Here is a 14773-nt window from a genome sequence, read left to right as displayed (position 1 = left end):
TGCAGCTGTTAAAAAAAGGGATAATTAGTAAAGCATATAAAATACTGCATGATAACTATACAAATCATAGCAGGGAAAGACCACCACTAGCTCTCTTTAAAAAATAAAATTTAACTAGTGCCTCTAGGCATCTAATACAGCCTGTTCGTATTTGCAATAATAATTCCAAAACTGTGCTACATACAAGCTACTGAAAGACTCCACCTTTATATCTTACATGCTGGGCAACAACTAAACTGACATCTGAGCAATGTCTAGTGTTGCTAAACAAGAGTAACTGCTCATTTACTATTTACACTGTTAGAAATGTCATATTTCCAAGTATCTGAACAGCCAAGCAACACAGTCTGACATTTACAAACAAGATGCTGCCAACAGTTGTGTGTATAGCTCAAGTATCCCTCCTTCACAATTAGTATTTACAGTGCATACAGTTTAAGAGCTAGACTCTGTAAAGATTTGTTTGTGCTGAGTAGTCTGGCATTTATATTTCTTTAGTAATCTTCATGGCTCCAGACATATGTACATTTGTTTGAAATGTGAAAAGAGTCCTGAGCTTTTCTGACAAAATCAAGTTACCATTAGAAGGTAAACCTTCAGACTACAGTGAAGTGAACGAGTTAGAGAAACAACACAAACTGCAGGAAAACAAGAGCACAAGTGCACAACCAGTAACCAAGGGTGCCTCAGTAACTGCAACTCACCCACGCCAGCAATTACAAAATAAAAGTAAAGATAAGAATAAAAATAGCTCCAAATAATAAAATAAGTGTAATTTATTAAGCACTTTAATCTCACTGTGGAGACTTCTTCAGAATAAATTACACCAATGACAAAGTATATTTTAAATAACCAACTGTTTTAACTCATTGGTTAAAATTAATGACAACTAATTAATCATACAAGTCCTTAAACTGATAAATATAACCTACCATAACCTACCATGTAAACAACGTACATCTAAACTAAAACATTTTTCCATTTATTAGAAAGCATATTCAGAAAAAAGTAGTGTATTATTCAACAAAATGTGTGTCTGTGTGTGTGTGTGTATATATATATATATATATATATATATATATATATATATATATATATATATATATATATACATACATATATAAATATATATATATATATATATATATATATATATATATATATATATATACACACACACACACACACAAACATACATATTAGGATTACTATCAAAAACACAACACTGTAAAGTGTGAACGGTGATGTTACAGACACATATGCTCAACTCATGAATATTAAGTAGGTCCAAAGGTCAACACGGCAACATCAACATTTTGTCAATATTAATCTTGACATTTGCTGTTGCTAACCATGTTTTGTGTTCCTGTCTCGTTTACATCCTTATGAACTGACATACACTTCTACATAGACATTCTGAATGTCTTTCCTACCATGTTCGAGGAGATGCCTATCACTTAACAGACTTTCTGCCCTTTAACCCTTTAATTGTAAATTTTATATATATATATATATATATATATATATATATATATGTGTGTGTGTGTGTGTGTGTGTGTGTGTATATGGATCCACTTTATTTTGGCGAATTCTGTTTCACCGAAATGGGAGATTCATGAGTGGATTTATGAGAAACTGCATTTTATCGAAAATGGACTTTCACATAAATCAGTAGTTAAAAACAAAAAAAAAAATTAGGTAAAAAAAGAAAATCATGGGGTTTGCATGTTAACTTAGTTGTACATCAACGTTCAGTGTTGGATGTACAACTAAGCGGACTGTTGTTGAGATAGTACAGTAGGGATGAGGGAACATCCCCTTTTCCCCACTGTAGTGCGATCTTGGAGTGAGAATATTAAAGTAGGGGAGTGGGGGGCACAGCCCCCCATATACAGGGGTGCAGGGGCGCTTGCCCCCTGCATAACATTTTTTTAAGTGTTTATTTTTTTTTGTTATGGATTTACATGAAAGTGCATTTTCGTTGAAATGCACTTTTGTGTAAATGCATTCGCAGATTTACATTTAGGTGAAACACAAATTCGTTAGAATGCTGTAGATCCATATATATATATATATATATATATATATATATATATATTTTTTTTTTTTTAATAAACTTGACACAATCCAAGAGTAAAAAGGTCACACAGACAGACTAGTAAAACTACATGAAAAACCTAGCCAAGCTAGAGTTTTCATTGTGATACCATAAACCTCCTATAAAAGAGGCCCATGGGATATATACAAACTACCCCTTAAGGACATAAAACATTTTGGCAATATGACTTATGAATGTCCATGACTTTTAACTTTTTCTATTAAAGTCTTCATGGATATATTCAGGCCAATAAAGCCAAACCCCAATAGCTCTGGACATGCATGTTTCAGTCTTTTTATGACCTTGTCAGCACAGCATAAGTGGAATGTTTGGCTACACTTTAGAAACACAGGGTGTATAACTCAGCTGATATCCATAACCAGTTGTTTAGGTGTCTGCAAGATACCACAACTAACATCCAAACCAAAAGGGTAAAAAGTTCACAACTAACATCCAAACCAGAGTAAAAACATCACAAACTATATATATATATATATATATATATATATATATATATATATATATATATATATATATATACACACATTCTCTCTAATACGTCTAAAAACTTAAGTAATACACTACTGTTTTTTTTATTATTTTTTTTTTAATAATTGTGAAAAGGTTTTAGTTTAAATGTACATCGTCTATGTGGTAAGTTATGTTTATCATTGTAAGAACTTGTATGATTAATCAGCTGTCATTAATTTTAACCAATGAGTGAAAATGGTTGGTTAGTTAAAATATACTTTTGTCATTGGTGTAATTTATTCTGAAGAAGTCTCCACAATGAAACAAAAGTGCTTAATAAATTACTCTTGAACTCCAAATATTTTTTATTCTTATTTTGTAATTGGTTATTTTGTAATTGCTGGTGTGGGTGAGTTGCAGTTGCCGAGGCACTCCTAGTTACATATTTCATAGGTTAGTACTAGGCTAACTGCCCTTGTAAGCCATTTTAAGCCTAGCCAGTTATCCCCTGTGAGATTCAAACCCTGTACCTTGTGTATGTAAGGCAAACACCTTAACCATTAGGCCACCCTCCCAACCAAGCGAGTTACTGTTAGAGGACAATGAAGCTCAACAACCAATCGATCAATAGGGAAGTCACCGGGTAGAGATGGCATTCCTTTGGAAATGCTAAAGCCAGGATGGAAGAGTGAGGAGGATCCGGAAGGCTTTGTTTAACATTTTTAAAAATAAGTAAAGAGTGGGGGGTTACAAGCATCTTGGAAGAAAGCAATGGTGGCCGTCTAATCCAAAGACAGTAAAACCCTTCAGATCTGACTTGGTATAGATCCAATACAATTTATAACCATTAGTATAAAGTACTTCCGTTTATAATAGCTAAGAAAATGACAAATAGGTTACCAAAATTGATGAATGTAGAGGGGGGAAGCAAACATTTGACAGATCCAGAAATCAAGAAAAGCCTGCTTCATCTGGAGGTATTATTCTAGATTTGATAAATCCACAAGACATTTCAGTGTCAAGAACATTTTGAGATAGAAGACATAAAACAATTGAATCTAAAATGAAAACTGTAGCAGTAAATGACGCATCCATTTCAATTATTAGACCAAGCCTAAAATAAGTGAATCTAAAATGAAAACTGTAGCCGTAAACAATGCACTTATTTCAACTATTAAACCAAGACATCCTCTCTTACAAAGTGTGGAAAATAACATTTCTTCACTCACGCCACAACTGAAGATGCATCTGCACAACTGTATATACTTAGTACCTTACTAACACAGTCCCTGGACAAAGCTCTCTTGCCATAAACTCACTGCAGGCAATGCTACATTAAACTGTACTTTCCGCATTCATTACACAGTTTTATAATAAGGGCAAATAAAGTATAGAACATTAAATGCGTCATGGAGCTTCCTCCTGTAATCCTGTATTTGAATCCTTCAATTGCATTTGCCTAATGAGTAAGTTTATCAGGTTAACAAATAAAAAACAGTAGCAATCATTACTTAGTGTTCTCTCTCTCTCTTTTACTAGTATATGAACATGTGTAACCCCAACAAATTTATATTTTTCTTCTGTAGATCTCAACACTACTAAAATGCAAAACTTTGTGTAGAGGGGCGTTACTCATGAAAAAAGTCCAAACAGGGAAAATAAATGTATGGTACAATAAATCCGGAGGCGAAAAAAATCATTTTATCACCTGTGTATTACACAGGCCATGCCCCCCACCACTGGCAAACAGTGCCACAGCTTTCTGTCCACTGCCTCACAAGAAGGCAATAAGCAGAAAGCCTGAAAATAGCTGGACTGATAGTTTAAAGGTTTGGTAGAGAATCACAGAAACATAAGGTTTCTCTCTTTTTTTTTTTTTTAAACCTGGTAGACAACCAAATACGTCATTGAGAGCTGCAATCACTAAATAAGGGGGAGGGGGGCAGAGGAATGGCTGCAAGTGAAAGCAGTGCACTTATTGTTTGCTCTGTTTAATGACTACATTTGTGTGACAATGTGGAATTACTTGCATGTGAGACAAAGCTGAAACTGCCCCTGATTCTGCAGACTCTCTGCCTTTAGGTTTTTGGTCTAAGCATCAAAAAAAAAAAAAAAAAAACTAATCCTTAAAGACTGCAGTGCATGCGGCGGAGGGTGGCTGTGAATGAAAACAAATTTAATCCGTTGTGGTTTACTTATTTTAAAGCCTGGCCTTACAAAACCACTGTGCACTTACACGAAATATGCTGGAATATTCATTCTCTGGCAACTGTGTGTCTCACTGACTTCACAGAATGCCCCTGATGTCACCTCATAAAAACTGTCCTTTTCTGGCAAATCACTGAGGACTGCAGTCACTAAATGGTTGTGGTGGGAGGCTGGTGGAGGATGACAGCAACTTACTCTCTTGTCAACTGCTCAGTTTAAAGCCTAGCTTTACAAAACTGGTGTGCATTTGTACAAAATAAGATGGACTTGCTTATTCCATGGCAACTGTCCGAGTAAGTCTAGCTTTACAAAACTAGTCTGCATTTGTACAAAATAAGATGGACTTGTTTATTCCGTGCCAACTGTCCAAGTGAAAAAGTAGAAAAAGATTGCTGATTTTAAAGAATGCCCCAGATATTCCCTCCTATTTTTGGCCAGTTCCTCATAACAATTTGTGTTGTTTTTGCAAATCGCTGAAGACTGCACTCACTAAATCAGGACAGACATTTTCACTTTTCAAACTTCATAAACTTCCATGCAAGCAAAGGCAAGAAGAGTTCTAGCAACGTTTTGGAACAATATGTAAAAATCTTTCCCTGATCTTGGGTCTTTGTCACTCTTTTTTGGCTCTGTCCCTGATTCTTGCACTAAGTGGCCGGGAGATATTTTTATCACAGTAAGACAGGTGTATGTAATAAAGTGGCTACATCTGCTGGGTGGGGGGTCTTTGTGGCTGAAAGTAACTTTGGTGAGTTAGCCAGCTGGCTTTACAAGACAAATGTGCATGTATGTGAAATAATTTGAAATACCTGTGGTTACTATTTGTGTGAAAAGGCTAAAATTATACAGCTCTCAGCTATATCTGATTTCACAGAATGCCCCTTATTTTGCAACATATTTTTGGTCTGCTCTTTATTTATTTCTGCCACATAATGTAGAACTGTAGTCAATAAATAATTAGTAACATTTGAATTTCAGACATGTCCATTAAGAAATTTGTGTTAATGCAAAAACTGTTATTCTAGCAACTATTTTGTGTGTAAAAGAAATCTGTCTAATTCTGGAACTTTGTCCACAATCCTTATGCTAAGAGGTTGACAGATAATTTTTACAACAATTACAGACATGTACATAGCAAAGTGGCTATATTTGTAAGCTGGTTTTGCAAAACTAATTTGCATTTGTATGAAATAAGTTGGAATACTTGGGCTATTGTGTACCTGAAAAACTGTCTCCATAATTATTTACTTACTTTGACCACAATCAGATATACAAGAGGTACACAGTCAGCATTAACTGCTGGGTATGAGGACTGAATGTCAATGAGAATGGCTGAGTCTGGCAGTCAGGACAAAGTTAGTTGTTTAGTCCTGCAGTAGGCTTTTGTATAAAGGAAGCTGTAATATTTTACTGTGTATATTTATCACAGACATCTGACATGTACACGGTCGAGTGGCTATAATCAAGGAGTACTGACAATGGTGAATTAAAACAGCAGCAGTTAGAACAGCCTTAATCAAGAAGATAAATCCACAAAAAAAAAAAAAAAAAAAAAAAAGTAGTTATGTATGTTCCAAAAAAAAGTGTGTAAATGGGTGTTTTGAGGGAGGAGTCAAAAAACATCCAGGGCCCTAACTGCACTTAATCCACAGCTGACATAACCTTATAAGCAGCAGCAGTCAAACAAGATGCACAATAAAATCTCACATATTGGTTCATAGGCAAATACTAGGCTAGCTACCCTTCCTGGCATTTTAAGCCTAGCCAGTTTCCCTATTTATGCTCAAATTAACCCATCTTATTTGGTTAGAAACTGGCATTATCCACCTCATGATCAATAATTATATATTACTCCTAATGAAATCATGCCATATATAATTTAAGGGGACCCTGTGCATGGGATAAAGCATTTAGAACATGGATGTCCAACCTTATTTGCGCAGGGGTTATACTATACTCGGCAAGGTTTGGGCAGTCACATTACCATGTGCACATTCAAAACAGTCTGTTGCAGGACATACTGAGGGCAAGATTAAATGCCTTGGCAGGCCGGATTGTAGTCCTAAAGTCATCCATTGAACACCACTGACTTAGGAACTATCTCTGTCCATAAATAATACAGTGGAAAGTCTGGAGGTACATTTTCTGTTTCCTATCCAAGGATACAAGCTGTGCTTGAATACAGGCAGGGACGAGCTTTGTTTTACGTGGATGGGGAGTCTGTTTCAGAGCAGCAGTATCGTCTGCAAGATTACACCTGTTCCGCCAAACTATACTGTTGATGTTGCAGAAGAGGTTTATATCCCCTAGACCAAGTATGTGTAATGCCATATTTACTTAATAAATTTATTAGCTGGGTAGAATACCTAAATTGATACAAGGACCTTCTCATAAATGGACCCAGCCACATGAAGCATTATCCTAATGTCCACTTAAGAAATGGAAAAATGTCCGTTTGGTGTTTGCGCCCCTCGCCTACTCATCCCGCAGATACCAAACTAAATTTCATGTGTGTAATCATGTTAAGGGCTAGTAACACACACCTGCAAAGTACTCCAGACAGCCAAGATTTGTTACACAAACTGGTAGCCGCAAAACAATGCAGACTTTTTATCTGCACGACCCACAGACTTTGAAACAATTACACACAGTTAAGCTAAAACTACTCTACTTTCTATACTGAACTACAGTTCAGCACGCAGGAACATTGCTAATGTATATGAAAGTACATCCGTTACAAACTGCACTTTTTTAATTGTTGCCTAACGTGCAGTTGCAGATAAGGGTTTACACGTTTTCTTCCTTCTCTACTACCATGGTAATTCTGAATAGATGAATAAGTAAATAAATATTTTTTATCATCTTCTGACGTGCACAGGAATATATTCCTACTTTCCACAACAGACTCGTCTACACTGAATGATTTTCTAACTGGTCGCCCTATTGACTTCCCAACTACACTGAGCAGTGAGCACTAACATCGGTTATTCCCTCCAACGTTTATCAATGTCCCTTTACGCAGCACGTCTGCGGTGGCGCCCTCACTCCACTCGCAGAAACTGAAACTCGCCAATCACTACCCCTCCCACTTCCTGCCTCTTCCACTACTACTTATGGTCTGTCCACGACATGCGCCACACTTTATCTTAACAATGTGTAGCGCAAATAGTATGTTATCAATCCATACATTTTCTAAGTATATCAAAGTGAACGGACAAAGTTCAGTATAAATTCTCTGCATAAAGACATCGTGTGCGTGACGCGACATGATCAACTAGCCGCGCACAAAATAAGTCTGATCTTTTCCGTGAAATATATATTCAGTAACTCTTGACTCGGTTGTTGGATTCCTTGTTACTATCTTACCTGCTTTGATTTGCTATGGCAAAAACTCTAACTGCAGAATTCTTAAATGATGTGGACGGTTTCGGGTTTCCTGTCCGCCGTGTTTTTTTCCTCTCTTCTTTCTCTGTGGCCGTGTGCTCTCGCGTGACGTGACGGATTCCCTGTGTCATTTCCGCATAGTTTCGAACCCCCAGTGATAAGCAACCCGGGAAATTGGAGATACTGCTTGTCAACACTGAAGACAGGTTTATAGCTATAGTGTTGTCACTTTTTAAAAGTACGTTGTACAGCCACTGCGTTTATTTAAAAAGATCCTTGAGTTCCGTCTCCAAATAGTTCATTTCCTGAGTGGAATATTTTATGATAGTACTGTGGCGTGGCATAACTCATTAAGATGAAGAGAACTTAACATTTGAGTTCACCTTGAAAGAATTATAAAAATGATCGTAACAGCCATAGTTAGCAAAATAATGGAAGCAGAGGTGTAGACAGGAGTTTTGGAGTTGTACAAGCATAGAATGGAGCCTCTGTTTCAGACAGTGCATACTCTTTTATTCATTACTCTTTCACTAGCTGCTTTACCCTGTTCAGGACTGCAACAGGGGCTGTGTGATGGGGGCCTGTCCTAGCAACCACCGGGAAACACCGCATCTGCAGGCCGTTTGGAGAATTACCAATCCACCTGAACGCATTTATTTGGGATGCGAGAGAAGTTTTGAGTACAAAGTGGTTGGACATGCGGACTCCATAAAGAAGGAACTTGGAATCAAACTGTAGAAGCTATTCCTGGCTGGACTAATCAGTGCCGTGCTCTACCAACCACATACTTTAGAATTATTTTTAATAAATGTAAAAGTTACAGGCTTCAGCAAAATGGCCATTTACAGCCAACCAGATCACCAACAAAAATGTTTTAACATCAAATTAAATGGTGTTGAACATCTCACCCTTATGTAAATTATGTAAAAACAGGTGCCTTCAACAAAGATGTAAAAAAAAAAAAAAAAAAAAACTGAGAAACTTATTTTTTTTTTCAGTAGTTTGTACCTGTCTTCAAAGAGAGAAAAACACCTGGTTTGCTAATGACAGACCGCATGCTTAAGCCACAAAAAATGTCACAACTGTTTTGATTTATAAAGTGCAAAGTATGAACTTATTCTTGACATGCAGTGAACTCCCCACCAAGAACATAAGTCATATACCCACACCTAATGAAAACTAAGTATTTTGAACTTGATAGAGTCCCATTATGAAGTGCTTTTAAAAGTCTATGTATAAGAACTTTAAGGATTTTGGAGTGTTCCAGTTACATGGCTTCTGAATATCCACTGACTTTTTTACTTTTTATAAGTCTCTCTTAAGGCATCCAGACCAGTAAAGCCAATCTCCAATAGCTGTAGACATACATTTTGCCATTTCTATGTGCTTATCAGCACAGCATAAGTGGAAAGTTGACAGAAGCTATGTAGCTGGAGCAGTTGTATATCTTTAAGGAGTGATTTGCATATTTTCTTATTCACAGGAGGTTAAAAGTATTGTATAGTAAAGATTGTGGTTTGCCTATGTCTTTTTGATGTTTTTGCCTATGTGGATTTTCTGTGTGACCTTTTGTACATGTATTTGGTATAAATGTAAAATAAACAATTTCTCAAGTATCATTTGAGAGTTCTTAGTAAAACTCTCTTAGAGAATTATACTGGACCTTAAGACTTTCATTCTTTTTTTAATGATTTGAACACAAGTCAGTGCTGGAGTTTACAAGACCATATTGCAATTTTTTGTAGTCGTATTTTTCCATTGATAGTAAAGGTCACTTTTCTAGATAAGTAAATGTGATATATATCAATGTATGATTTAATGTCAAGTCAGCACAGATCAGTTATGTACATGTTGCATTCTGCATCTTGAATAGTATTCATATGCCCACATCTTACAAAAGCTGAACGTAAAGTAATTTAACACCTTACACATTCCAGCAGTGATGTGAATTGACTTGGAGTTCCTACAAATATAGGATTGTTACCTCTGAATATATATCTTTGTATAATCAGCTATAACCTTCTCTTACTTTGTGCTTTAAGGTAGAAAAATAATGGCAACTGCCTAAGTTTCAGTTTTCCTGTGATGAAGACTCACCTTGGTCAACCCACTGTTCAACAAAGCTTTAGTTGAAGCATCCTTTACCAAAATAGCACCTGTAGTATGGAACTCAGTCCCCCAAGAATCAGGGCATTTGACAACTCAATAATTCTGAGCTCTATGGTACAGAGAGATGTTGTCTTGACTATGACCCAGAGGACCTGCATGCAGTTAGTGACTAGGACTTTGAAAGAGACATGCAAGGGAAGTGGGAATAAGTAGCTTTTTGCCAGCTCACCCACTCTAGGGGGGGGGGGTCTACAGAAAATCTAATAAATCTCTCATGATGAGGGTAAATTACACAATTTCAAGGCAAACTGATATTAAAATTTGGCATAGAAGTGGGTTTGGAACTAGCTGTGACATTAGTAGTTCTAGCAAGCTAGGGAATGTTAGAAAAAGAACCTTGCATGAAGGGCAGCATATGAGACAGCGCTGACTGTTTCGCTCACAGCCACCTCCTGTTCTCCTACTCAACCCACTAGTGTATCAGTCCCAGCCTGGGGGAGGGACAAAAAGGAACAAATGGAAGTATAGGAACAGCCCTAGAGATCAGCAGATGGTCAGCTGGAGGGCGCAAAAAGGGGGCCAAAGATTTTTAACAAAAAAGAAAGGGAAAAGAAAAGAAAGCTGGAGATTATCCATCCCTCATAAAACTGTAACTGGCCACCACAGAGAACATAACTGTTCCTGTTTAGATGATGGTTAACTTAACACTAGGCATACAACAGTACACTTTGTACAAAGTTTCTAACCTGCTGTACTCTCATATTGAGTCTTTGCCATTTCTAACCATTATTAACTATATGGAGTATTCAGAAACATTTAGTACATAGTACATATTGGAATGGTGAGGATGCAGGGAGTAGAGTTGGCAAAGGTAGATGAGTTTGAGTACTTGGTATCAACAGTTCAGAGTAATGGTGAGTGTGGAAGAGAGGTGAAGAAGAGAGTACAGGCGGGGTGGAATGGGTGGAGAAGAGTGTCAGGAGTGATTTGTGACAGATGGGTACCAGTAAGAGTGAAAGGGAAGGTCTATAAGAAGGTAGTGAGACCAGCTATATTGTATGGGTTGGAGATGGTGGCACTGACAAAAAGGCAGGAGTTAGAGCTGGAAGTGGCAGAGTTAAATATGTTAAGATTTGCACTGGGTGTGACAAGGATGGACAGGATTAGGAATCAATATATTAGAGGGTCAGCTCAGGTTGGACGGTTTGGAGACAAAGTTAAGAGAGGCGAGATTGCATTGGTTTGGACATGTGCTGAGGAGGGATGCTGGGTATTTTGGGAAAAGGCTGCTAAGGATGGAGCTGCCAGGTAAGAGGAAAAGAGGAAGGCCTAAGATAAGGTTTATGGATGTGGTGAGAGAGAACATGCAGGTGGTTGGTGTGATAGAGCAATATGCAGAGGACAGGATGAAATAGGTTCATAGGTTGGTATTAGGCTATCAGCCCTAGGGCCTATACAAGCCTAGCCATAACAATTCCCTGGATGATCCACTGTGGTGACGCCTAACGGGAACAGCCGAAAAAGAAGAAGACATATTGTTAAGTGAAATCACATAAGGACTGCTGATAAGCCATAAGACAGAGATTCACAGAGAAAGGCTGTGCTATGGGAGAAATAATTCAGTATGCAGGGTATACAAATAAGTATCATCATATATGCAAATCATATGCAAATGACACCAAGAAATATGCAGAGTGATTCAGAGATGTAAAACATTGTCTCTTTGCTTTGCACCATTCATCCATTCTGAAACTAAGAAACTTCATTGTACAGGAGCTAGACTAGCAAACAATACAAATTAGTGATGTCAACAGGTATAGCTGATCAACAGGTGTTACTCTCCATCTTCAGAACCAGTGTTCACAATGTAGCACATTGTAAGCTTCTGCTGTGCAGACAGGTCCACAAATACCTAACATACCATCACCACTATGATCAGGACATTTGACTGCTACTATGTGGTTAGGGAGACAATGCAGGAAGACATGTTACCCAAACATGGAATTAAGGGGGTTGTATGTATTGCCCATCCCTCTGAACAGGAAGATATGTGTAGGATTAGCCATCCTTGCTACAGGGACTTTTCAGCATCTGGCAGTGGATACATTAGGAATTTGACAAGCAACAGCCACGCACATCATGCACCAGTTTTTTGACATGATGCTGCAACATATGGAGGAGTATATATGGTTTCCATGGACAACAGAAAAGAGAAAAAACACTATGTAGACATTTTATAACATATGTTATTCCCCTGAGGTCCTGGGAGCCACTAATTGCACACATTGTTATCAAAGCCCTACCTGCTCCACATGTGCACATTAGCTGCAATGGCTGCCACTTCATTAGTTGCCAAGTGGTGTGCAATGCATAGGATCATAGAAAGTTACTAGGCTAATGGCCCTAGGGCCCTTACAAGCCTAGCCAAGTTCTATTCCTATTTCCATGATCAGCACCTATTGCCCCTGTCCAAGAGGGACACAGGTGGAACCCCCATGGTGAAATTACAGTTACCCATCCAATCATCCAGACTGCATTTGAAGAGGGCCAATGAGGTGTTCTGTTTGACATGAAGTGGGAGTCTGTTTCAAAGGTGTCAATCTCTGGGAGACAAATCTGTCCCTCCAGCAGGTTCTATTAATGTGACACCAGGTAAAGGTCTTTAGACCGTGTAACCCATATACTATATTAACTTACGGATATGCAGCATTTCCAATAAAGCTGAGTCAGAGATTGCCTTGTATGCAAGGCAGAGATTGCCTCTGAGTAGTCTGTATGAAATAAAGTGACTGATTTTAGATGATCCACATAGGACAGATGCTGAAGACCTTGAAATTTCCTTATGAGGAACCTTTGTGGTCTTTCCAATTGCTGCAAGTGCTTGGAAAGGTACATACCAGAAGGAGCGTTGTACTCAATTATTGTCCTGATGATGGAAGAGTACAAGGAGGTTATAACTTTTTTTCTGGAGGCAATGACCTTACTTATGAGATGAGCAATATAGAATGCCCTTCTTACCACTGTGGAGTCATGGTGGTCAAAGGTAAGGTTGCTGTCAACCTGTGTGCCCAGGCTTCTCACCACTGAGTGCATACGTAAGGTGTTGCTATTGATGTGATAGTTAGCAGGAGCATCATTCTTACTGAAAGGGATGATAATACATTTTTTTGCATTGAGATTAAGGCCATGACTTTGGGACCAATCATCTGTTTGTGTAAGACCCTCTTGTACGATGTTGACATCATTTGCAGATTCCATGACTGCTCCCAGTTTGCAGTTATCAGCAAACTTTGACAGCCACAGACCTTTAGTTTTTGCTTGTACTTCGGAGAAATAGATTCCAAACATTAGAGGTTCCAGGACTGATCCCTATGTAACACCACTGGTTACAGGTCTGCTGTTGGAGGTGGATTCTCCCTATTTTGACTATATGGGTTCTATCAGTGAGCTAGTTAGCAACCCATCTAATGATATAAGGGTTGATACCTAGGTGGGTAAGTTTGTCAATGATGCATGAGTGGGGGGTAGTGTAAAATACCTTGGCTAAGTCTAGGTAGGATTTATGCTGAGATTTCCCCTCATCCAAGGCCTTGGTGACTGTCTCGAAGAAGTCCACCAGGTTCAACAGGCATAATCTCCCTTTGACAAATCCAAAGTGAGTAGGGGTCAAGTGTTTGGAGATTGCCTATATCTTTGTTGATAAGGTCCATGATGATTCACTCCATTGCCTTGCAGATAAGGCTAGTCAGGCTAATTGGTCTGTAGTTACTAGGGTCAGTGAAAGCACCACCTTTGTGCAAGAGAATAATGGTGGCCATTTTCCATTCAGCTGGGACAAAGCCGGTGCCTAGACTAGGATTGAAAAAAGTATCCATTGGTATTGCTAATTCTTGTTGGAGCCCATGTAGGATGCAGCCTAGGATGTTATCATGTCCCATAGATGCTGTGTTTTTGGCCTTAGAGAGGAAGTTTACACCCTGCTCTTTAGAAATACAAGGTAGGGGACAGGTAGTAGAGATGTCATGTGGTATGTGCATGGAGTAGTATATGCAATGTGTCTCTGCACTACCCTGACAGCTTCCTTTATTTCCACATCTGAAACGTGTGATCTCTATCAGCATTTAATACTGGATGACTTTTTACAGAGTCATCTAGTTGACAGTTGCACATGAAGATGGGTATATAGGCCAGTAAATATCGTTCCAATTCAAGCAGGCAGAAGGCCACACGTAATCATGTCCACCGTTATATGTTGCAGATGATGCCTTGGAACTAGTGATAATGACTACCATCTGAATCCCCCCAAACCATGGCTGAGACTGCCAACAATACTGCTCACTTGTAGACCTTGAACACTGTTGAACATGTGTTAGAACTCCTAACATGATAGTTCCATTGCTTGGATATATCTTGCAGTGCACTGCGGGATGCACCAGAAACCTACAGCCATTTACCTGAGGTGACCACCATGTTACATAATACGGTAGTATACAAGCAAATGAA

The 14773-nt window shown here is 38.3% G+C and overlaps 1 protein-coding gene across 2 annotated transcripts in view; it reads right to left on the bottom strand.

The window, feature by feature from the left end:
- Window positions 1–9368, bottom strand: part of BEND3 (BEN domain containing 3) — an 857102-nt gene extending 847734 nt beyond the window's left edge. For both annotated transcript variants that reach the window (XM_044065475.1, XM_044065476.1), the window contains exon 1: window positions 8144–9368. The gene's annotated coding sequence lies outside the window, so the exon portion shown is untranslated. The remainder of the gene's footprint in view (window positions 1–8143) is intronic.
- Between the last annotated feature and the right edge of the window lie 5405 nt (window positions 9369–14773).

This window comes from Protopterus annectens, chromosome 1.part0 (genome assembly GCF_019279795.1).
Source record: "Protopterus annectens isolate FY-2018-M chromosome 1.part0, PAN1.0, whole genome shotgun sequence".
NCBI lineage: Eukaryota > Metazoa > Chordata > Ceratodontiformes > Protopteridae > Protopterus > Protopterus annectens.
This window is presented reverse-complemented; position numbering and strand designations above follow the sequence as displayed.